This window comes from Oreochromis aureus, linkage group 3 (genome assembly GCF_013358895.1).
Source record: "Oreochromis aureus strain Israel breed Guangdong linkage group 3, ZZ_aureus, whole genome shotgun sequence".
Taxonomy (NCBI): domain Eukaryota; kingdom Metazoa; phylum Chordata; class Actinopteri; order Cichliformes; family Cichlidae; genus Oreochromis; species Oreochromis aureus.
Window position 1 is genome coordinate 98,513,796 of NC_052944.1, and position 25,170 is coordinate 98,538,965.

Here is a 25,170-nt window from a genome sequence, read left to right on the forward strand (position 1 = left end):
GAATACATGTCAGCATTTCTGAAAATTTTCTGGGTGTTTATTGATGTAAGTTTTAATCATGAACTCTTCTGAAACGATTACAAAATAAAGAAATTTGACACATTTTGTTGATACCAAAAATGTGTCAAATTTGAACTATCCAGTGTTCTTTTACTGCTCTGTTCTCTCTTCACTTCTCTCTTGTCTCTCTGATTGTCTCCACATGTTGTTCATTACTTTCCTGACAAAAGAGAATGGAATATTCCTAAATGTTATATAATCTCATTACACTTGATCAAAAGTATTTTTTTAATTGTTTTGCTGTTATTTTTCAGACTGAGTCTCTGTAACCTGTCAGAGAGAAGTTGTGAAGCTCTGTCCTCAGGTCTCAGCTCTCAGTCCTCTAATCTGATCAAGCTAGACCTGAGTAACAATGACCTGCAGGATTCAGGCGTGAAGTTTCTGTCTGAAGGACTGAAGAATCCACACTGTAAACTGGAAACTCTCAGGTGAGATCAAACATTTTTAATCAACTGGCAGAAATAGCAAATTAATAATAAGGTAATCCTTTAATAAGAGGAGATGTGGAGGTGTTCTGATGTGCAACATACTCTTATGTTGAAAGATTCTAAAACAAGAAGTAGTTTCTGGGAACTGCTTTCTGTTTTGTTGCTGTCTAAGTAGAAATTTGATGATGAAAATAGTGATGAGTTTGTAGAGTTGAATCCACAGCACACAACACAAATATTCTCATACCCGACAATATGTACATAGTCATGGTGTTGGGTGCTGAAGATCAAAATTAGAAATTTAATTGTAAACTTGGTGCTTTTAAGGAAGCAATTTTAATTCAGTGTTTTCATTAGTCTTAATTTTATGCATCTACTACCACTAAGAAGAGAAACGGACATGGGTATCACTTTATCCAGCTTCTAATTCATAAATTCTGCACTCAGCTTTGGCGTCTCCAGTATCACTGAAATTCAGCCAGATGCTGCTCATTTTGTGTTTTCACTTTGTCCTGACACGCTTGCATTTAAACCTGTGTCTGTGTGTACCTGGCCTGTACCACTATGCTTGCTTTCTTCTGAACGTTTGCCCCATCCCTTTCTTTAAATAGTGGCATGATCCCAGTCTGTCTCTTAATGTGATTGGCGACATAATGTGTCCATCAGAATAAAGTCCCATCCCTGTTGGCATGGAATATCAGCAAGCCTGAAAATACTATAATAACTGACATATCAAATTATCTCAGGGGCCGAATTTGGCAGACGGGCCATGTGTTTGACACCCTGGTTTTAGACAGTTTAGCATTCTATCTTCTACTGAGTTAACTCCAAGCTAAATATCAAACCAGCTAACTGCAGCCACAAGCTGCGACTTGCTTTCATCGTGGATGATAATGTATTCTCACACTGATCCTTCATGGTGATGCCGCCATCCACCCACTGGATTCACATCTTCACAGTGTTGGGAAGGTCACTTTTAAAATGTTTCCACTACAGATTAGAGAATACATGCCCCAAAATGTATTTTGTAATGCATTCTGTTACGTTACTCTCACTGAGTAAAGTAACAGAATACTTTGGATTACTTAATATATTATCATGCTTTTTACAGCTACATGAATGTACTATTGCTATGTGATTTATTACTATTATGAAGGTTACTCACCATACCAATTCCAACTAGATGTTTAAATCTTAATATAAAATGAGTAACAGTAGGGTGGACGAGAGCTCGATCTCGTATAGAAAACTATTCTGCGCATATATAAAAGACGTCTGCGGCTCCGAACCGTAGTAAAGGGACCTCTGGCTAATATGTCGGGCTCGTAGCCAAAAACTAACTTTACTTTGTTGTCTGGGTCAACTTTGCTTGCGAGAGACAGAGAGAGGCGTTGAAAGGCTGCTCCAACGGAACTTATTGGAAAACACGAACACAGTGTAAAGTCGAGTCTTAATAGCTTACTTACAACTGGGCTCGTCAGGCACTCTTTTTGGCTGCAGTGGTTATTATTATATTTACATGCTTCCAGCTCCTGTTTCTGCTTGGTGACAACTCTTACTATTCCTTTTTCTCCCTCCTCTTGCTCACAGACACAATTGCCATCAGCTCTCATTAGTTTTAGTTACTGTTTGTATTTTTGAGTTTATTTACTTCCGTCAGTGCTCCACTACATCCCTTTACTAGGTTCACTCAGGTGTTCCCCTCATGGTTGTTATTAACTTCCTGTTTTATTTTGGTAGTTATCATCTCTGGTGTCAAAGGTTTAGTTTTACTTCCTCCCCTGGCATTGTCTACATGAGTTTTAGCTGTACAAGGTTTTATTGAGTGTTTATTGATTTGTCGCTTCTTTTTATTTAACTATTATTCTTGACTTATAAACAATTGATACAAAGTATTTTCATTGAAATATCAAATCATTTTTTACAGAAACATTTCTACTAAAAAACATACTAAAAAGTAGAAATGTTTCTGTTTGGCTCTAATGCTGAGTCTCTTTTACAAAGATGGAACTGCAGCTAATCATGCTCATGTAGCCAGTTAGTAAAAAACCAAGTCACCTTCAGACACAGCAGACATTTAGTGATGATCTCACTGTATGTGGTCTTTTAGCGCCTCTTAGTGGTGAACTTGTAGAGTGGTGTTAGTCTGGGTGACGAGTGTAACTGTTGAGTGAGACACACCGAGCCTGCATGCTGGTAGCACCTTAGCCACAGCTCAGGTGGAGAAGCTGAAAGTGTAGTAGAGATATCAGGGGTGACACTGGTGTGTCTGATTCACTCTTTAGCACTCTGGTCACTCCAGTGTGTCAGCCAGGACACCACTGAAGGCCAAATGATCCCAGCGTGAAGAATAAGGAGCTTAAGGTTCGGTTTGAGGTTTTGTCAAAGCAGCGAACACAAAGAAAGCCTGGCTGTGGTGGACTTCCCATGATGCTATGCATGTTTTTAACTTTTGTCTTCTCTCTCCTTAGTTTGTGTTTTGTTCTTCTCTCTGAGCTCATCTCTTATCTCTCCCCTCAGTCATGGTAGATGCTCCTCCTGGAGCCTGTTTTCACTGGGAGGATCTTTGTGTCAAAGGGAGTTCTTCCTTCCCACCATCACCAAGTGCTGCTCACACTGGATTGTCTGATGGTTGGGGCTTTCTCTCTAATATTGGAGCCTGTTACCTTACACTGTTAAACAGCTTGAGATGACTGTTGGTGTCTGTTGGGAATTGTCACTTATAAATAAAGTTACATTGAATGGATGTAAATGGATATATGTTATTGTGACAAAGAGAAAACGATTGTTGACAGATGGATTGTTGTTTTGTGTGTCTGCAGGCTGTCAGGCTGTCTGATCACAGAGGAAGGCTGTACTTCTCTGGCCTCAGCTCTGAGCTCCAACCCTCCCATCTGAGAGAGCTGGACCTGAGTTACAATCATCCAGGAGACTCAGGAATGAAGCTGCTGTCGGCTGGACTGAAGGATCCAGGCTGGAAACTGGACACTCTCAGGTATGAAGAGAATGTCTGATAGAGGAGGAAGAGCTGGAAACATGTCCTGTGTCCTTCACTCACTTCCTGTTTGTTTCCTGCAGATGAGACATGAACAATTACACATGCAGGTAGTGCTGGGCGATATGACGATATATATATCGTGGACGATAGAAAAGTGTCTATCGTGCCATTTGTCTTCTGTCATTTATATCGTACTAACCCAAATTTGATAAATTATTACATAAACTATATAATTAACCCTTTACAACCAGTCGGAGCAGGCACACTCTGTTTTACCTAACTATTTTTAAATCCCTGTAGAACTGTAGCCACGTAAGGTAGCGCAATAATTTTATTTGCATGTGAAACCGGAGGACTTGTACTTACATCTTATGCCATTAGCTTGTCCTAGGTCATGGTTTCCTTCCACATATAACTGCACATGTAACTTGCAAAAATTGCATAAGAAGCACTTGCAGCAACAAAAACATAATATTCCAAACTTGCAGCAACAAAAAGATAATATTCCAGAAACACGCTTTGCCGACGTTCATAAGACTTCCTACATTGGCATATATGTCAGCGTGAACTAACTGTCCGCCATTACCTGCCCAAAACCGGAAGTGATGTCATTTTTGCAAAAAGCCTATGTTGGTGTTTTTAAAAGTCATGTTTTACTTTATCATTTCTGGGATGCTTAGAACTCAAATTACGCTGTTGGAAATAGTTTATTTTGATGCATTATAATATTTATGTACATTTTTCCTGTAGTATATAAAAATTAGTGTATCTCAAAAATAAAACTATGAAGACACTCAAAATAAATTTCTCGTGGTTGGAAACTTTTGTATTTACAGTTTTGAGGAATACACCTCTTAAATTTTTTTAACTAGAAATATATGTAAAAAACAAAAGAAGTTTTTGCAATTTATGAAGTTACTATTTACTTAATGCCTACATATTATTAAAATTTGGGCTATAACGGTTGTAAATATATATGTAAACTTGAAATACTCCCACAAATGGCACTACAGCATGTAAAAACAGAAAGATAAGCTCTGGCGGTCTTGGTTCTATGGTAAGTCTTAAAGGGTTAAATAGCCTGTGGCAAATATATTAGTGTTGTCTTCTAACTATACATGCTCTTAACTTTATGCAAGAAAAAATAAAGTTTAAAAAAAAAAAGATATTTTTCGTGAAGAAATTCTGTCTCGTGGTTTGCGAGCTGGTGCTGCTGTCCGTGCACCCGGATTTGCGACATACTTTATGGTAACTCAAAACAAAGACTGCACCCTCGGCACTCGCTGTTTACAGACTGTGTACTTTCTAGATGACCACGGGTCAGGTTGTATATCGTGATATATATCGTTATTGTGATATAAAATAATTCATATCGTGATAAATATTTTTTCCATATTGCCCAGCACGACATGCAGGAATATTTTCAGGGATAGACACACTAGTCTAGCTGGATAGTACATGGATATTTATGTACGGGGTCTCCAAGGAGTCTGTTTGCAGGAGCATTAATGATAACTGATAAGTCATGTTGAGAGTTTCATTAAAAGTGGACCTACAGTTAGGTCCATAAATATTTGGAAAGAGACAACATTTTGTAACTTTAGATACACTTTATTAGGTCACAGGTGTACCTGAGATAGTGGCCACTGTGTACCTATTAATGTGTCAGCCATGTGTATGTTTCCCATGCTGTATCTCCACAGTCACAGTGGCAGTCAGAAGGATGAAACAAGGCTGTGAATCATTTCAGTCTGTGTGTGTGACAAAGAGACAGACAGGAGCAGCTAACATTTGGAAATGGAAGCTTAAATACTGGAAACTCTACATTCACAGCTGAATTCACAATAAATTTGTTCTCAAGTGCACATTTAGCAGCTAATGCTAATACTGTTTTCCCTTGCTTTCTACAACTTGAGCAGCTATTGCTAAGTAGGCCACTTTGCTCTGCTAAGGATTTGTGTGACCATGATGAAAACTCTGATAAGCTAATGCTGCTAAGCTAATGCTGTTTAGCATTAACGTCACATCATTATAACACAAGAGAAAAGGGTATTAGCATTAGCTACTAGTGCTTATTCACCCCAAATTACCTTTAGCTGCTAATGGCAGCCTACTTAGCATTAACCCCTTACTAATATAATGCTAATTTACATCAAATTAGCATTAGCTGCTCAAGTTGTTATAAGGAAAGAGAAAACTGTATTAGCATTAGCTGCTAATAATTATTCACCCCTAATTAGAGTTAGCCCCTAATGGCAGCCTACTTAGCATTAAGTCCTGACATCGTTATAATGCAGGGGAAACGAGTTACCATTATCGGATAATGCTAATGCAAATCAAATTAGCATTAGTTAATAACGGTAGACTTCTTATCATTAGCTGCTGTCATTCTTACAAAGCAAACAGTATGAGCATTAGCTGTTAATGCTTTTTTTTTAATCTAAAATTAGAATTAGCCACTAACGGCGTAATAGTTATTAACGATAAAATGAAAGGAAAAATAGTATAAGCATTAGCTACTTATATTGTTAAAATGTAAGAAAAAACATTGTTAGCATTAGTGGATAAATTAGCATGAGCTAATGATGGCACCCTACTTAGCATTAGCTGCTCCCATTGTTAGAAATCAAGAGAATATGGTATTAGCATTAGTTGCCAATGCTTATTTACCTAAAATTAGCATTAGTCACTAATGGTAGCCTATTTAGCATAAACTTCTTAATGCTAAATGAAGTTAATTCATGCTAAATAGGCTTAACTGAAATGAAAGTAGTGTTAGCATTAGCTGCTGATATTGTTAAAAAGTAATAAAAAGTAAGATAAACTATTGCTATCAGTAGCGGATAATGCTAACACACATCAAATTAGCATGACCTAATAATGGTAGCCTTCTTAGCATTAACTGCTCATATTGTTATAATGCAAGGGAAAAGAGTTGGCAAAAACATTGTTAGCATTAGTGGATAATGCTAATTCACCTAAATTAGCATTAGCTAATAATGGCTATGTACTTAGCATTAGCTACTGATATTGATATAAAGCAAGAAAATATGGTATTAGCATTAGCTTCTAATGCTTTTTCATCTAAAATTAGAATTAGCCACTAATGGTAGCCTATTTAGCATTAACTCTTCACATTGCAGGGGAAAAGTTAAGATTGAATTAAAAAAGTGTTCACATTAGGTCTTGTATTGTTAAAAAGTAAGAAAATACATTGTTAGCATAAGTGGATAATGCCAATTCACCTCAAATTAGTATTAGCTGATAACGGCAACCTACTTAACATTTGCTGGTCACATTGTTATATATAGCAAGAAAATATGGTATTAGCATTAGCTGCCAATTCCTATTCACCAGCATTAGCTGCTAGCATCAGCCTACCTAGCACTAGCTGCTCACATTGTTAAAAGGGAAGGGAAAACGATATTAGCAGTAGCAGGCAATAATAATTCACCCCTAATTAGAATTAGCCACTAATGGCAGCAGTCTATTTAGCTGTAGCTGCTCACATTGCTATAAAGCAAAGGAAAACAATATGAGCATTAGGTTTTGCTTGGGAAAAGAGTGTTAGCATTAGCAGTTCACATCCTTAAAAAGTTAAGGGAAATAGTGTTAGCCTTAGCTACTCACATTGTTAAAAAGTAAGTGTTAACATTAGTGCATAATGCTAAGTCACGTCAAGTTAGCATTATGTTGCTCTTGGCCCACTGGAAAAGTTCAGAACTAAAGATTTAGGAGTGTTTCTCGATAGCTCTTTCTCATTTGAGAAACAAATACATTCTGCTTTTAAAACCAGCTGTAAGGTTTATATTGTTGATTGTTATTTATGCTTGGAAATATTTACTCATATATGGTTAGAGTTTTATAATCGATTGCATAAGGATAGAGGTTTGATCCTTAGTAGTCTGTAAAGACTCTGTGTGCCTTCCAGAGTGCTCTGGCATGCACGCACAGCTTGGTGTCATGAGAGAGGTCGTACCTTCTCTTACTCATTTATGGTATAGGACAGGGGTCGGCAACCTGCGGCTCCGCATGCGGCTCTTTAGTCCTTTTAGTGCGGCTCTGCGTGGTTTGGGAAAATAAATTAGTTTTTTAAGTAATTAGCTGAAGTGTGTTTTACTCATGTTAGTTCTTTTTTAACTTGCATTTCGAAATTGGAAGATTATTGTGATATTGAAATATAAATATAAAATTATATTCTATTATTTTTTGATCGCTCATAATAAGCGTCACACTCGTGGAAGCCGGTGTACCCGCCGAAACACCATGCATTTATCGAGACTTTCAATCCCAGGTAGGCCAATTATGGATCTTCGGATCCACATTATGTCAGCAGCTGTTCTCCACCGTGAACTATGTTAAAAACAAAAACGCTCACGCCTCACGGACGACAGCTTACAGTCCTGCATAAAGATCAAAGTGACTTCGTACAGCCCCCATCTGCAGACGCTGTGCGCAGAGGTTAGGAGCAGAAGTCCCATTGTAAACATATCACGGCAGACCCGACGATGTTTGCATGAACACGCTTTTCAGCATCTCTTTATTGACATTTTTCACACACGGTTGCTGTACGCATACAGCCGGCTGTAGCTTTGCAGCTCACAGCCCAACATACACCAACACAACAGCAGAGAGAGCACAGATGTTAAGGCGGTGAGGCGTGATTGCGGGTGTCGCTCAGGTGCGTCCGCCTCCCCTGCAGCAGCACTGCAGACCACGCCCCGCCACACACATTAACCAGGTAAAATGCATGTTTAGGCAGAATTTTGCAAATATCTATTTTTCATCTTTCAGCAGCATAGAGCTTTTTTCCAATTATTTTTTATAAGTCAGGTCAAGGGTCCAAAAGCCCAAAGGTGATATAAGGGTGGCGGCTGACAACAGTTTTTGTTTGCTGGATCATTTTAGTTCAGCTGGGTGTCTTTGCTTTTGTTATATTTCTTTAAGAGTTCAAAATGTGTTAATTACATAAATAAAATGTAATTTTCTCTGTAGCACTTCATGGATTTCATAAGCAACACACCTTAGTTGTTCACACAAAGGTAAAAAACAATATATACAGTGTTATCTTCATTTTAGATGTCAAAAAGTATTTGCAGCTCCCAGTGTTTTCTTTTGCGTGGAAATCGCGTCCAAATGGCTCTTTGGGTGTTAAAGGTTGCTGAGCCCTGGTGTAGGAGGACACCTACTCTGTGTCTGCTTAAGTATAAGAGCCCTTTGTTCGGGGGACCGCTGGACTCTTAGCACCAGCTTTGGGGTCACAGGGTCACATCTGGAACACACACACACACACACACACACACACACACACACACACACACACACACACACACACACACACACACACACACACACATATACCTACACTATGCACAGACTGGTACTCTTTGTTCATACCTGTGTAAGATGTCATATTTTAATGAACTTATGCATATTCATGTAACCTCATAAAGAGCAGTGTTACGAGGGAGCAGACGAGAGCGACTGAGGTCAAGTGAAGGAACGGCGCTGTCACAGTTCTCTCTCAAACTATGATCTCGAGATCATAGTTTGATCTCGTGCATGAGCTCAAAGAGCTCTGCTTGGTGCTTTTTGCTGTTGTAGTAGAATTGTCTGGTTCCAGCAATGGGTCTGTGCTAGACGACCCATCACCAGCTTTTTCCAGCTTTTCCACTGGTTACCAGTACGTCGTAGAATCCACTTCCAGATCTTGTTGTTTGTCTTTAAATCTCTGAATGGATTGGCTCCATCTTATCTCTCTTTAACAAAAATAATCCAAGCAGAGCCCTCAGGTCTGCAGATAAGCAGCTTCTGACCAGAACTAGACATAAAAACAGAGGTGAGCTTTATCGATCGCTGCAGCCAAACTCTGGAACAGTCGCCCTTCACATCAGGTCGTCACCAACACTCGACATTTTTAAAACCCGGTTGGAAACACATTTGTACTCTGTAGCTTTCAATTCTGACGAGTCTTTATAGTAATTACTGTGTATGTTTCCTATTTTATCTCTACTCTGTGCAGCACTTTGGCTCAACCTGTTTTTAAATGTGCTGATAAATAAATGTAGATTTCTTTGAATAAAACAGTGGAGCCGAGCTTTGAGCTCAGTGTGTAACAGTGTGTGTATGAGAGTCATGTAATGTCCATGTGTGCATGCTGACTGTGCTGGTCTGACCCCCCTCCTCCTTTCAGGGTGGAGCCTGCTGGAGTCCGATGGTTGAGACCAGGTCTGAGGAAGTGTAAGTGTGTTTTTAATGGGATTCATGAAAACAAAGCAGCACACATTCAACCATCTTCATCATGTCAGGAGTCATCAAAGTGTCAATCAATGAACAGATGATGGATCAATAACTGCAGCTGGATTGTGTTTGTTCTCTCCATCAGATTCCTGTCAACTCACAATCGACACAAACACAGTGAACACAAAGCTCCAACTGTCTGACAACAACAGGAAGGTGACACGTGTGGAGGAGATTCAGTCATATCCTGATCATCCAGACAGATTTGATTACTGGAAACAGCTGCTGTGTAGAAATGGTCTGACTGGTCGCTGTTACTGGGAGGTCGAGTGGAGAGGAAATGTTTATATATCAGTGAGTTACAGAAGCATCAGAAGGAAAGGAGGCAGAGACTGTGTGTTTGGATACAATGATCAGTCCTGGAGTCTGAACTGCTCTGATTATGGTCCTCATCATGTCTGGCACAATAAGATTAAAACATCCATCTCCTCCTCCTCCTCCTCCTCCTCCTCCTCTGTCTCTAACAGAGCAGCAGTGTATGTGGACTGTCCTGCTGGCACTCTGTCCTTCTACAGAGTCTCCTCTGACACTCTGATCCACCTCCACACCTTCAACACCACATTCACTCAAACTCTTTATCCTGGGTTTACAGTCATTCCTGGTTCCTCAGTGTCCCTGTGCTGAGTGTAAAGAGTGTCTCCTGTTAGAGAAACACTCTGACTGTTGAACAGATAGTTCAGTCTGTACATGTCTGTCTCTTTCACTCACAAACACGTTTCACATTCATGGATTCAATCAGTTGATGTTTGAAACTCTTCTAAATGATTCCTTGTAAACTTCTTCCTCTTCAGTCACAAACAAACAGGAAGTGATGTCACATGTGTTCCTGTCCACACAGCAGAATGAGTCTATTGCTGACAATCAGCGATGTACAAACAGAGTGAGCATTTCTGAGGCCCAAAATAAACTGAGTAGTTCACTGAATGAACAATGGATTGTGAGCTCAGTTCCTTCATCATTAGTATGGATTATATATGTATATGTATTATATTAGTATCATATATATCAGGTGCTGCTGGTTTCAGTCATTGTGCAAATGTGCTGTTTGTAAGGTTGTAAAGCTGCAGTCAGCTGAGACTGAAGAAGTCACCTGATCAGTGAGCAAACGTGAAAACGTCCAGATGAACAGAATCAACCTTTTGGGATCAGCCAGCAATGCAGCATCATTGTTGTTCAGGTTCAGAGGTTTGCAGGAATGAACTGATGACCAGAAACAGCTGCAAAGTCCAATAAAATACCAGCTGGAGTTCAGCTGCATTTGAAGAAGTCAAAGAAAAGTAAGGATGGCAAAGGGCGATGTTTTCTTCCAAAGAACTGAAAACATGGTCGACGCCTCAGTAGAAGAATAATCTGGACATTTGTGAGGAACTCTAACCAAGAAAGCAACACAAGAAAGCAACGTCACACAGATCCAACAGACAGTTTCCATGACTGGAAGTTGTCAGGAATAGAAATATTGTCCTGCTATTAGTTGCTGCTATTTTTATAATCATCATTAACATTTCAGTATTAATAGTGAGGTTGCAGTTAGATGCATTCAGATGTTCAAATATATGGTTATAGCCTTTATTACAGGTCCAAAGAAGAACCATTTTAAATGGTTCTGTTGAATCTATAATTTAAATGTTATTAATGCTTTTATGATCTCTGTGTAGAGGGCAGAGACAGGACAATACTCTCTGTGCCAAAATGAGACAGGAAACAAAACGCGTCTGCAGAGCATGTTTTGCAGAAGTGAAACTGAAGCCAGAAGTTTAAGTGCAAGGGTGTTTAGTATGCATTTATTGCGGATTAAGCCTTAAGCAGTTGTGGTAGATTGAAACAGTTGTTTATATATTTCACATATAAGTCAAGATCATTACACACAGGATGGCCTTAGCCTGGTTGGTTGCTTAAGTTGAGGTCAACTAAGGTTCAGAAAGCAGATGCAAACTCTGCACGTACACACAGACAAATAGTGAGAGGTCATGACACGTACGTAGCATACACTGCAGACACATACACACAGAAATGCAGAAGTGTGCCGACGTACTTAGAGGAAGTGCACCAGACGAGCGACAGCGAAGAGGGGAAGCACCGACCCGAAGACAATGTTTTTTAGAGCAATGTTAAAGGTCAGGGAACATTTTGTGGTTTGGATTGACGTAAGCTGTACTATTGTCTATTTTTGTAAAAGAGGGGGGCTTTGTTATTGTACCCATATAAAACCTTGTCTCATGATTGTAAGTTCAGTTCAACACTGATTGGGTTGTTGAACTCACACATGTGTTCATTAAAATGCCGTCTAAATTGCACACGCCTGGATCTGTGGTTTTATGGATTCTTCTCTCAACATTGAACCCTAACATTTGGGGGCTCGCCCGTGAGAGAGAGGAATGTTGGGGTTTTGGTGAGATCCGGGGTCCGTGGCAATTGGACGGGCAGACGGTAATCAGTGGTGAAAGTGAGCAGGCATTCCCGGGGCATTTAAAGGTAAGACACTGCCTGTTGAAATATATTTCCAAAAGGTGTCACATTGGGCATGTCAAATTAAAGTCTACTCACTGGAATTACTGGTAAATGTCTGTTTTTAATTTTGGCGAAATTTTGATGAAGTTTACCGGTTGAAGTAATGATAATGAAGTATAAGTGACAGTACTGAGTAATGAGAATAAAGGAATGAAAAGAGAATTAAAGCAGTTGGACTGCGTAAGTGAACTTTAGAATGATAGGGAATTTGGTCATTGTGTGGGTTCAAGTCCCATTGGTTATGCAACCCTTAAGAACTTTCTCGGAGGTGACGCTCCCTGCTGGATAGAGAAATCTATCCTTCACCTAGCGATGACTAGGGATAGTTTCGGGCAACATCCGAAGAGGACTGGGGAATCTCTAAAACTGTTGAGGGTTGTCCTCAATCTTAATCCTGTGTTGGGTGTAGATTGTTGTTTCAAATTATTCTAAATTTGTCTAGGACGACAGCGCGCCTGTTAAGAAGCGCATAGCCCGGACGCTATGATCCCTCCTCGATGCGGACGCCGCATTGTTGACCTACCGCGAGTAGGGTTAGCTCGGTTTGGCTTGACCGTGGGGTACAGGGCATCCTGAGATAAGCTAGGGTTCAAGTCCCCTATTCTTGCGCTTTTTGGCTACCGTAAATTAAGTTAGGGCTAGAAATCTGGACAGAGCAGTTCGAGTCTGGTCTGGTGAATTGATTGCAAAAACCTGAGGTTTGCCCGTTCGAGTCGGTTATGGTAAATTTTCGAAATTTGTAGGAGCGACAAGGCCTAAAAAAAATCTGTGCAGTTGTAATTTAAGACGCCTGTAATATAAAATATGAGATCTATGAGTAGGATCAGTCTCTGTGTCAGTCATGCACAGCCGGAAGTGCACTGATTGTGTGTGTAAATGCAAATGAGCAGCAGTGACGCCGCAGAGAGGATGGTTTCAATTTTGAGAGGACTGAGAGCTTTTTGCTAAATGCCTGTATATAAGAGCTTATTATGAGAGTGTAAATACAGTGTGAATATATTAGTGTGGATGCATAGTAAATGACTGAATTTTGATAGATGTATATTTCGTGAGCCATAAATGTTGGTGTGTTTTATTTTTTCAGTTATGTGTGTGTGGGGAGAAGCTGCGAGGATGATGAGAGGTTTCAGTTTTCTTTTTCTTTTCTTTTGACTTGCTCTTTCTGATCATGGAAGGCATGTCCAAAATACTCGTATGAAAGCGTATTTTGTGTGATTTTAACTGTGTGAATGCTGTCAGTATTTGATTTGAGTGACTCTGCATGATTTGTCTGAGTGAGTGGAAAATGGCAGTTTGAGAGAGAAAAGGCAGTGTGTGAGAGACGATTACTGAATGACTAAAGAGGTTAGAACCTTTAAAAGTGTGTATGAAAGAAAGGGGTATGAAATATATTTCTTGTGTGAGGAAAAGTAGGATGTTTTAAAGTTTGAAAGTGCTTTTAATTCAAGAAATCCATGAGAGATGTTATGACAGGTTGAGTGTATTTTTCCGATTGAAAATACATAAGTATATGTACTTGGGAAGCCCAGTTAAGAGATTATTGGGTGACTGATGCTATAAAACTGACCTAAAGAATGGTCCTGTCCGTGGAGAAGTGTTAGTTGTCCTGATGTTTGGAAGAGCTCTATTTAAAAGTGTGTGTGAGAGGAAGGTGTGTGTGTGACTGATGATGTCAGGGGAGCACCCAGAGAAATAGACAGATGAGTTAAACTCTAAGAAGATGAAGCGAATGCATGTTTTAAGAAAAAGTAATAAAGTAATAAAATTATATTAATTACAGGTTTTAGAAAAGAGACAGACTGAGAGAAATAAATACAGGAACTAACAATTACATTAATGAATTGAAAATGCACGTACACAAACTGTTACATGTGAAATTATTGTTGAAAGTTTAATAAAGAAAGCAGTTTACACTCCTTTAATTTCCAGAACCAGTGTGTCCCCTAGGCCTGATAACACTCTTGCCCAGTTGGCTCCTGTAGTAGGCGGGCATGGAAGGCTGGACAGCCCATGACGGGTAAGATCCCACCTCGAAACCCTGGGACAACCTAAGGCAAGGCGCAGTCACGATTGCTCGAACCTAAGTCCCGGAGTGACCTTGGAGTCACTGGAGGAGACGGATTTAACAGGTAAGGCCACTGGGCACAGACGAAGGGGAAATGTCATTCACAATGACCAGTGATGAGCCAAAGAGAGAAAACACACCCTGTCAAAAGGAGTTTGGAACACTGGAAAAGAAACATTTACAAGATCACAAAGATCATAAAGAAACATTTATAAGAATCACACATACAAACAGAAAATGCACTAACCTTACAGAGACAAGCTCATGAAGATTAATGAACAGATAATGACTTAAAACCTGGCTAAGAACACAAACATACGTAATTAAATCAGCCTGCTAATTTCATGAGGGTTAAAATGGTGTGAATGGTTAATACAATTGATGGAAAGATTTAAAATAGATGGAAAAACAAAAGAAAAGTGTCTATAAGAGTGACTCAGGAGTGCTCTTGCACTGATTTATCAAAGTAAGTGATTAGTATAGAAAGAAAATGAAAATAATTCAATGATGTGATAAGGTTTAAAAACATGTATTCCTCTTGTTAAGTTGGCTGTTGAGCTGTGGGTTTATGCAAATTAGCTGGAGTGAGTGAGTGACAAAGACACTTCCTGTGTGCGTGTGTGGCGGAGGCTTTCGGTTCAGTTCAAGAGAGAGCAGTGGCTGTTGAAGAGTATTGGGAGAAATATATAATGGTAAAGTATCAGGATATTTGATTACGGTGGTCAGGTCTGTTCAGAGGGGCAGATTTGGACAGGAAATTTATAATTTAAGGATGATATGTGGTTGAAATTGGTTTTTATCTTGTGCTGAATGAAAACGGTCTTTGATCTTTTGACGAGGTTTTCGGTGTGTTGAACGGGTGAAATTTAAGATTGTTTCAGATTTTGAGGCTGTTGTTTTATTTCCAGAGAGGGTGTTTCATTAAGGCAGGGATAGGTCTGAGAGGGGCCCCAAAAATTTTTTGTAGTAGTAAGTGCACTCAGGAAAAAACCTGTCAGGTGATTTTGTTTGGTACTTTGATGAGCTAATAATCAGCTCTCTTTTTTCATTTTTGTTCTAAGCAGGCCTGGAAGAGAGTGAACGGACGGCGCTGACAAAATTACCAAGTACGAAAATCAGGTGGGCTTTACAGAATTATAATTGATTACAATCAGAGACTGATTGGCGGCAAGTCTCTGTCTAAAAATGGATTGATCGATTCAATCCAGTCAAAAGTATAGAGAACTATTTTCCTAAAAAGGAAAACGAAATAAAACAAATGATTGAACTGATTTTGCTGATGTGGAGCATCTGATGACGTGCGCGGAAGGCTGCAGATCAGCAAAAAAATATCATGTGTGAATGCATGGGAGTGAATGTGAGTGGTTGGACCAAGGGGGGAAATAAATAAAAGGTTGACAAACAGGAGAAGTGGAAGACTTAAATCTGGGGATGCTGATGTTCCTTTGAGTGAATTTCTGCTTTGTTGATTTGGGTTAGACCATATTAATACATTATAAAATGCTAAAAGGGAAACATTGATGTAACTCAAGTTACCATTAACTGAGGTAACACATGATTAATAACTGTTCTGTTCAAGTTTATTTTTTGTTATGACATAGACGGGATCATAAGGGGAGAGTTGAGTATGAAATGTAAACTACAGGTTTTGTTTTCAGGAAATTCCAAGGATCCAGACCTTGCATGGAGCAACGAGTTGGAGGAGATTTGACATGATGATTAAATTGATTTTGTTCCTTAAACACAGGTTTTCAGGGCTGAAGCAAAACACCGGAGAGGAGAATTGCTGAGCGGTTCTGGGCAATGAAATGACTAACCTTTTTCCTTTTAATTTGTTAAGCTTGGGTGGAGATGTTGAGTTTTTGCCACATGAGATGTGTCAAAAAGAGAGGGGTTTAAGATTTAATTTGTTTAATGTGAAAGGGTTTTACTAGGATTTTATAACGATTGGGGTTGTTTGATAATTTAGAGATGGTAAAACTGAGGCGGAGATTGTTAATTCTAAAGAAAGGAGTAAAATGAACTGAATTCTGTTTAGAAGATAAATTGCTGGGGTTAAAAGAAGTTGTACACCAAATTTAAAGGGAAATTGTGGGAATAAAGGATATGCTTTGGGGAAAATAGTGAACATTTTATGAGTAGAAAATGTGGGATTTTTCTTTTTGATTTTTAGGATAAGTGGTAACAGTGACATAATGTTAGAATGTTGTTATTTTTAGGGTAGTGGAGAGCTTTTTATGAGGATGTTAAAAGTCTCGCTGACTCAAATGAATAATATTGGAGATTATATATGTAGAAATGATTTTTCATACACATTGCATTTTGGGGCCTTTAACGGAGTTGTGGCTCAGAGAGTCGCCTCTTGAGGGTCATAAACTTTTGGTTAACGTTATGATTAGCCAATCTACTGTGAGAATGACCTGAGTTTTGAAGGATTGCACACGCTTACAGACATACAGAGTTCATCAACACACAGGACAGTATTGATTTGAGGCCTAGGGCCTGAAATTCCTTTAGCTTTTAACTGAATTTGAGTTGGCCCAATAACAAATGACAGAAAGAGGAACTGAATAGGAGTTTTGCTTGTAACTAAACTGAGTGACATATAAAATATTGAGATAACAGATGCAGCTCTAACTTAGTCCTCTTATATAAAAAGCAGTTACAGAATACAGAAATACAGAAAACAGAAGCAAAGGGAGAAAGCTTATATATGTTGGTTAAGTCTGATAAAGTTTAAGTTAGAGGAGGCATTACATTAAAAGCAGCAAAATGAAATAAAATGATATATTCAAACAGGTTATTACCCAGAAAATGGGAGTTCAAAATACTGTTAGAGTTCAGTTTTTAGCTATGATGAAGTTTATCTAGAAGCAATTAACTAGGTGCTTACACTTAGTGATTAAAGTGGTTGTTTTTTCTTTGATCCTTTTAGTAGAATAAGCCGTTATAATGATTTTATGATGATTTTGCTGGTGAGAGGTGACTTTAGATGAGAGGCACTTGCAGCAGCAGGGACAGTTTTGTGCACAGGATGTTGATGATCAGATAAGGAAAAACAGGAAACGTATGACAGCAGTGCTGTAAGACTGTTAGAAAGCTGTAGATTGAGATGAGTGATGTTTAAGATTATATAGGAATAAAAGTCAAAACCAAATACAAAATTAGGTTCATGTTTTGAGTAACATTAGGTTTGAATAAAGAAGACAATTGAGGGACATAAGGCAGGGAAGCCGTACTAGGGAGGAAGGGTTCTGTTTCCTTTGCAGGTGGCCAGATTTCCACTAGAGTGGGACCCAGAAAGGGACAGACCACTAGAGATTCACAAGTGTAAGGGTCTTTCACCGGGTATGAGTGGGTTCTGGGGTGAGGGAGGAGTGCTGATTGAGCTCTGCTCGCACTCTTATTCTCTCATGCCCCTGATCAACTTTAGGCTCGCTGATACTTTGGTGTGATTAACCTCAAGCATGAGTGTTCTCAAGTGGGAGCGGGCATTTTATAACTAAGACCACCTAGATGACATGAGGTTGTCTGATTTGTTAAGTCACAGGATGCCAAGAGAGGGTCAGAGCTAAGAACAGTGATCCTAAATGTCCATGATGTCTGGGATGGACAGGGAGCAGCTGAATGGGCCAAGCAGTGACCTAACACAGTATGGTGACCTCTTGTGGTCAAGAGGTCAAGAGTGGGAGTGTCAGGAATAGAAATATTGTCCTGCTATTAGTTGCTGCTATTTTTATAATCATCATTAACATTTCAGTATTAATAGTGAGGTTGCAGTTAGATGCATTCAGATGTTCAAATATATGGTTATAGCCTTTATTACAGGTCCAAAGAAGAACCATTTTAAATGGTTCTGTTGAATCTATAATTTAAATGTTATTAATGCTTTTATGATCTCTGTGTAGAGGGCAGAGACAGGACAATACTCTCTGTGCCAAAATGAGACAGGAAACAAAACGCGTCTGCAGAGCATGTTTTGCAGAAGTGAAACTGAAGCCAGAAGTTTAAGTGCAAGGGTGTTTAGTATGCATTTATTGCGGATTAAGCCTTAAGCAGTTGTGGTAGATTGAAACAGTTGTTTATATATTTCACATATAAGTCAAGATCATTACACACAGGATGGCCTTAGCCTGGTTGGTTGCTTAAGTTGAGGTCAACTAAGGTTCAGAAAGCAGATGCAAACTCTGCACGTACACACAGACAAATAGTGAGAGGTCATGACACGTACGTAGCATACACTGCAGACACATACACACAGAAATGCAGAAGTGTGCCGACGTACTTAGAGGAAGTGCACCAGACGAGCGACAGCGAAGAGGGGAAGCACCGACCCGAAGACAATGTTTTTAGAGCAATGTTAAAGGTCAGGGAACATTTTGTGGTTTGGATTGACGTAAGCTGTACTATTGTCTATTTTTGTAAAAAAGAGGGGGCTTTGTTATTGTACCCATATAAAACCTTGTCTCATGATTGTAAGTTCAGTTCAACACTGATTGGGTTGTTGAACTCACACATGTGTTCATTAAAATGCCGTCTAAATTGCACACGCCTGGATCTGTGGTTTTTATGGATTCTTCTCTCAACATTGAACCCTAACAAAGTGTTCAGTGTAAAAATGCTACATTGCATTATTGCATCCTCTCACCACAGGAGGTGCAGTTGGCACCACTGATTGCTGATCATCTCTGATGATCTAATTGATCCTGTGAATAACGGACTCACTGAACTCTGTGACACAGTGAAGATTACAGAGTTTAACATCTGACTGACGCCACACAGACAGAAGGATGAACCAGTGAGGCACAGAACACAGTTACTGGAGATACTGGATCAGCTCCATGTGAACCTCTGATGGAGAAGCTGCTGACCCAGAGAAACATCAGGACATGACAGGCAGCTGCACTTATCTAACAACATGTAGCAGAGCTGATCTATGTTAGAGGATCTATCACAGCAGCTGAAAGTCCAACACTGGATACCAGCTGAGCCTGTGCTGAGTGTTACAGGAAAAGAAACACTGACACTGGTAGACACAGTGATGCTGACTGGGGCACAGAGCTGAATGATGCAGCATCAGGACACTGTTTCAGTCTGACTGACAGAGAAACCTGTAGCTGCATCTACATGTGAGGCAGAGGCCACACAAGCAGCTTTCTATGTTTCACAGTGACTGAGATCTTCAGTGGGAGTGGACATGCTCCTGTACAGACCTCTGAGGAGAACCAAGGTGCAGTCAAAGAGTCCAGTCTGTCCTCACAGATGTGAACATGTGGTTTCATCAGGTCTGCTGTCAGCTAGCAGGCTCACATCAGAATCACTGTTCCTGAAAAACACAGTCTGTGTGACATCATCAGTCAGCTGATCGTCCCAGATCTGAATGGTTTCTGTCTCTACTGAGGAAGTCAGAGAATATCACTGAGGTGTGGATCAGGTCTGAGTGACCTGTGGAGGGACAGCTTTAAACAGTCCACAGGTCTCACGTCCTGCTCAGTCTGGTAGCAGATACCTCGGATTGTTCCAGATGTGCTGACATCACCAGCAGCAGCAGCAGCACAGCTGTGTGATACGATGAATCTCAGTTATTGATCCAACACACAGTAAATACAAAGATCAGGATTTATGAGAGTAATCATTATGAGTCTGAACACATGATCACTGAATGTTAGTCTCCACAATAATAAGCTAACACAAGCAAACACAGCTTTCAGCTCTTATTTTGAAACTTCTTTAGAGAGCTGTGATGTGAGCGTGCCTGGCTCTGAGGCACTTGGGTCAGCCTCTGTTGTTTAGAAGTGTTAACCATAGAGTTAACCATAAAGCACACCCCTCCTCCTCTTTTCTTGCCTTAGTCCTTCGTTCGGTCTCTCCGGTAAACAGTGAATCCATCCGGCGTGATGGCGCAGTCGGGGACGTTGGGCTCCAGCCATGTCTCTGTGAAGGCCAGAACACAGCAGTCCCTGATGTCTTGTTGGGGTTTAATCCGAGCTCGTCAAGTTTGTTGTCAAGAAAATGGAGATTCGCGAGCAGGATGCTGGGCAGAGGTGGTTTGCTGTTTCTCTGAAAGGCCGTTAAACATGACACTCACACACATGCTCAGTAGTTTTCCTCACAGCATCCAACAGTTACAGTTTCTCAGCAGATGTTAAGTTAATTCTCCGTGAAGCCATTTATTTCTTTAAAAGTCTGAACATTGTACACATTTCACAGCAGTTAGTGTGTAAACAGCTGGAACCTGAAGGTCCACCAGGAGTTTCTTTTTCTTTACAACATTAAAAATCTGTATGAGTTAAACTCTGATGTTGCTGTGTCCTTTGAAGAAATGAGTTTAATCTGAACACAACTCGTTTCTTTAAATGTTGAGAGGTTTTGTTAAAACTCATCATTCACTTCTTGACTCCACCAAACAGCTGCTGAGATGACAACGACACAGGTCAAGAAATTTATTACTTCCAGGCTGGACTACTGTAATTCATTATTATCAGGATGTCCTAAAAACTCACTGAAAAGTCTTCAGTTAATCCAAAATGCTGCAGCAAGAGTCCTGACAGGGACTAGAAAGAGAGAGCAGATTTCTCCTGTTTTGACTTCCCTTCATTGGCTTCCTGTTAAATCCAGAATTGAATTCAAAATCCTGCTCTTCACCTACAGGGTCTTAAATAATCAGGCCCCATCTTATCTTAGTGACCTTGTAGTGCCATATCACCCTATTAGAGCACTTCGCTCTCACACTGCAGGCTTGCTTGTTGAATGGGAGGCAGAGCCTTCAGTTTTCATTCCCCTCTTCTGTGGAACCAGAGTAACCCATAATTCAAGTGATTCCAAAAATGTCATGTTCAGTTAAGAAGGAAATCTGTATCTTCTATACATTTGTAGTTGTATTTTTTTAATGAGTTATAGTTAGGAAGAATTCACTGTTTGTGTCATGATCCGGCCTAAGTCCAACCTCTGACCAGAGTTCCAGTTTTTGTGTGTCTATCCCTGCTCACCTGCACATCATTAGCAGCAATCATGTGGGTGTACTTAAGACCAGCTCAGCCCTTCACTTGCCAGATCATCAGCTACCTCATTGTGGTAATTGGCCTTAATGTTTCACTCTTTTTTGCCCTTTCTAGACCATTGCTTCACCAAAAGGCAGATCACACAAAGCTCTGATTAACAGCTCATTTGGAAGTACTGACATGTGGAGTAAATACTGAGCTCTGCTGTGATAATGCATATAGGGTACATACAACTGGATATGTAAATGTAGTGATGGATCAATGAAATCTATATTACAAAGTATAACCACAATTATAGTCTAAGGAGCTTGGAAAGAAAGCAAATGGACTTCTTTAAGCTTTATGAAGACGTATCACCTCTCATCTGAGAAGCTTCTTCAGTTCTAAACCCATATGGTGTAGAGCAGGGGTCCCCAATCCCAGTCCACCAGGGCCGGTGTCCCTGCAGGTTTTAGATGTGTCCTTGAGCCATCACAGCTGATTTAAATGGATAAATTACCTTCTCAACGGCCGTTTATCAATGCCCAAGTACGCGAGTACGTACTCGCGTTCTCGGTGAGTACATACTCGCCGAGAACACGAGCACGGACTCGCGATATGTACAATTGGAACACCTGCGTACGTGATGATGTCACAGGTCCGGAGTTTTTACTGCCGTCCCCTCTTAATTTAACTGTGAGTAACATGTTATGAAGCTTAACTTTAATCACAGCCAAACCGGTTTACTCAGGAACAAATAAAACACTGAAATAAACCAAACATTAACATTTAGAAGTGATCTAAGTGACTTATATATCATTTTTAACCTCAGTAGTGAAACCTCTATTAATAAAAATAGTGTACATGTACATACGTGTACATACCTTAATAAAAACAAGCAGGTGAGATGTTAGAACGCTTTTATTTTTATTCTAGTGGACACTCAATACTATAGACAGCTGCTGGGGTTTCTTTAACCTGAGTAGTGAGAAGACCGCAGCGGGGGTTGAAAACGATGTGCCGGGAGTCCGCTGTTGAGTTTTGGACGAAATGCATTCTGGGATATATAGCTGTCCCAAGTCCACACCGATGCATGCTCGATAAAACGGGCGGATCGAGAACACATCCGGGACTTTTTCGCGTTCTCGGCTTGATGCGTGCCAATTGGAACAGTACTTGGTCTCCGACTGATGACGTATCACGAGTACACGAGAACGCAAGTACGCACAAATGCGCATATTGATAAACGCCCAATATGTCTTGAAGTTCTCCAGAGACCTGGTAATGAACTAATCATGTGATTCAGGTGTGTTGACACAGGGTGAGATCTAAAACCTGCAGGGACACCGCCCTCGTGGACTGAGATTGGGGACCCCTGGTGTAGAGTCACAGATATTTAAAGCAAAGTGGGGTTGTCCTTTGAGATGGTTGATAGCACACTATTGATCATGTGTCTCATCACATGAGCTAAGGTACTGGCTCACAAACTGGAGTGCATGCCCCCTAGAGGGGACGCAGAGCCATTGTGGGAGGGCAGTAAGAATTAAAAAAGAAAAAAGAAAAGAATGCTTGGACACTGTTAGCATAATGGACAGTTTTTTTTATTGCCAAATATGCTTCCAAGCCAAAGACTAGATAGAATAGAATAATCCTTTGCAACCCCCAAACAGAACAGGACACAGAACAGAAACACAATTTTTACATATTTACATCATGGACAATAGTTACCAAAGCAGATGACAGTACAGTTATTAAAGTTAGAGTACAGATCGTGTGCAAACAGAGCAGGATACTGAAAGATGTTTAAATAGTTAAGAATATTTAAAATAATTAGAAAAGTGCAGATTGTGTATTGTACCTGTGCATTAAAAAGTAGACATGTATAGTGTATATATAAGCTGAGAAAAGTAATGTGCAAGTTATAACAGTAGAAGTTGTTACAGCGCAGATGTAAACATCTATGTTTGTTGGGAGCAGTTCTGATTGTACAGTCTGACAGCTGCAGGGAGGAAGGACCTGCGGAAACGCTCCTTCATGCATCGAGGATGCAGCAGTCTGTCACTGAAAGAGCTCTGCAGTTCAGCAACATTTCCATGCATGGGGTGGGAGACTCTGTCCATCAGAGATGTTATTTTGGCCAGAGTCCTTCTGTCTCCCACCACCTGCACTGGATCCAGGGTGCATCCCAGAACAGAGCTGGCCTTCCTGATGAGTTTATCCAACCTCTTCCTCTCAGCTGCCGATAAACTGCTGCTCCAACATACCACACTGTAAAAATGACAGATGCCACCACAGAGTCATAGAAGGTCTTTAAAAGCGCCCCTGTACTCCAAATGACCTCAGCCGCCTCAGCAGGTAGAGTCTGCTCTGACCCTTCCTGTAAAGAGCATCAGTGTTGTGGCTCCAGTCCAGTTTATTATTCAGGTGAACACCCAGGTACCTATAAGAGTCCACTATCTCAATGTCCACTCCCTGGATGTTCACCGGTGTCAGTGTGGTGGGTCTGCGTCTCCGGAAGTCCACCACCAACTCCTTGGTTTTCCCGGCGTTGATCAGCAGGTGGTTCTGCTGACACCAGTCCACAAAGTCCAGAGTCCACTGTCTGTACTCTGAGTCGTCCTCACCTGTGATGAGGCCGACTATGGCAGAGTCGTCAGAGAACTTCTGTAGGTGGCAGCGTGGGGAGTTGATGGAGAAGTCTGCAGTGTAGAGGGTGAAGAGGAACGGTGCCAGCACAGTTCACTGTGGGGCCCCCGTACTGCAAGACCAGCGTGTCAGAGACACAGCCCTGTGACCTCACATACTGTGGGCGTTCTGTGAGGTAGTCCAGTATCCACTGGGACATGTGGTGGTCCACTCCCGATAGCTCCAGCTTGTCTCTCAGAAGTCGTGGCTGGATGGTGTTGAAAGCACTGGAAAAATCAAAGAACATGATCGTCACAGTGCTTCCAGGCTTCTCCAGGTGAGTCAGAGCTCGGTGCAGGAGGTAGATGATGGCGTCCTCCACCCCAATGCCAGGCTGGTAAGCAAACTGCAGCGGATCCAATGAAGACCTCACCAGGGGGCGCAGATGGTTTAGAACCAACCTCTCGAGGGTCTTCATCAGATGCGATGTCAGGGCTACCGGCCTGTAGCTGCTGAGATCCTTGGGATGGGAGGTCTTTGGTACCGGTACCACACAGGAGGTCTTCCACAGCTGTGGTACTTTCCCCAGTGACAGGCTCAGGTTGAACACATATCCTAGGATGCCACACAGTTCATCTGCGCAGCACCTCAGGAGCCTGGAGCTGATGCCATCTGGACCTGCAGCCTTACGCAATCTTGCCTTCATATATTGTCTTCAGCTTCACCTGCACAACAGCTGTCGTGCCAAGGTAGGTGTCCCCATAAGAATTGGTTTGCCCTGCGTCAGGAGCACACGCTGGGCTCTCCAAATCACAGACAAACAGTATCCCCCATTTTTGATTTTTAGTTCACAAACACTTCTTAGAACGACCAACTAATCCTGAAACTTTGGAGGTTTTAGCTCTCTGTACAGGTAAGTTACAGGAGGATAAAAATAATTATCAGGCAAAATGTCATTCGTTTGTTAAAATAATCCCGTCCGATACCACGTGAGAACAATAAATATATAATTTTCTATTGTCACCCTAAAACTGAATGGTAATGTAACGACACTCATTTTCACTTTTTCACAAAACTAAAACATCACTACTGCCACGCCTAATCGCCTGTAATGGAGGCGGAGTAAACTGAATTTTCGCCCATGCCCAGCGAATGCTCATGACGCACGGGAACACACTTTTTGTCAGTGACACCAAACTTGACACA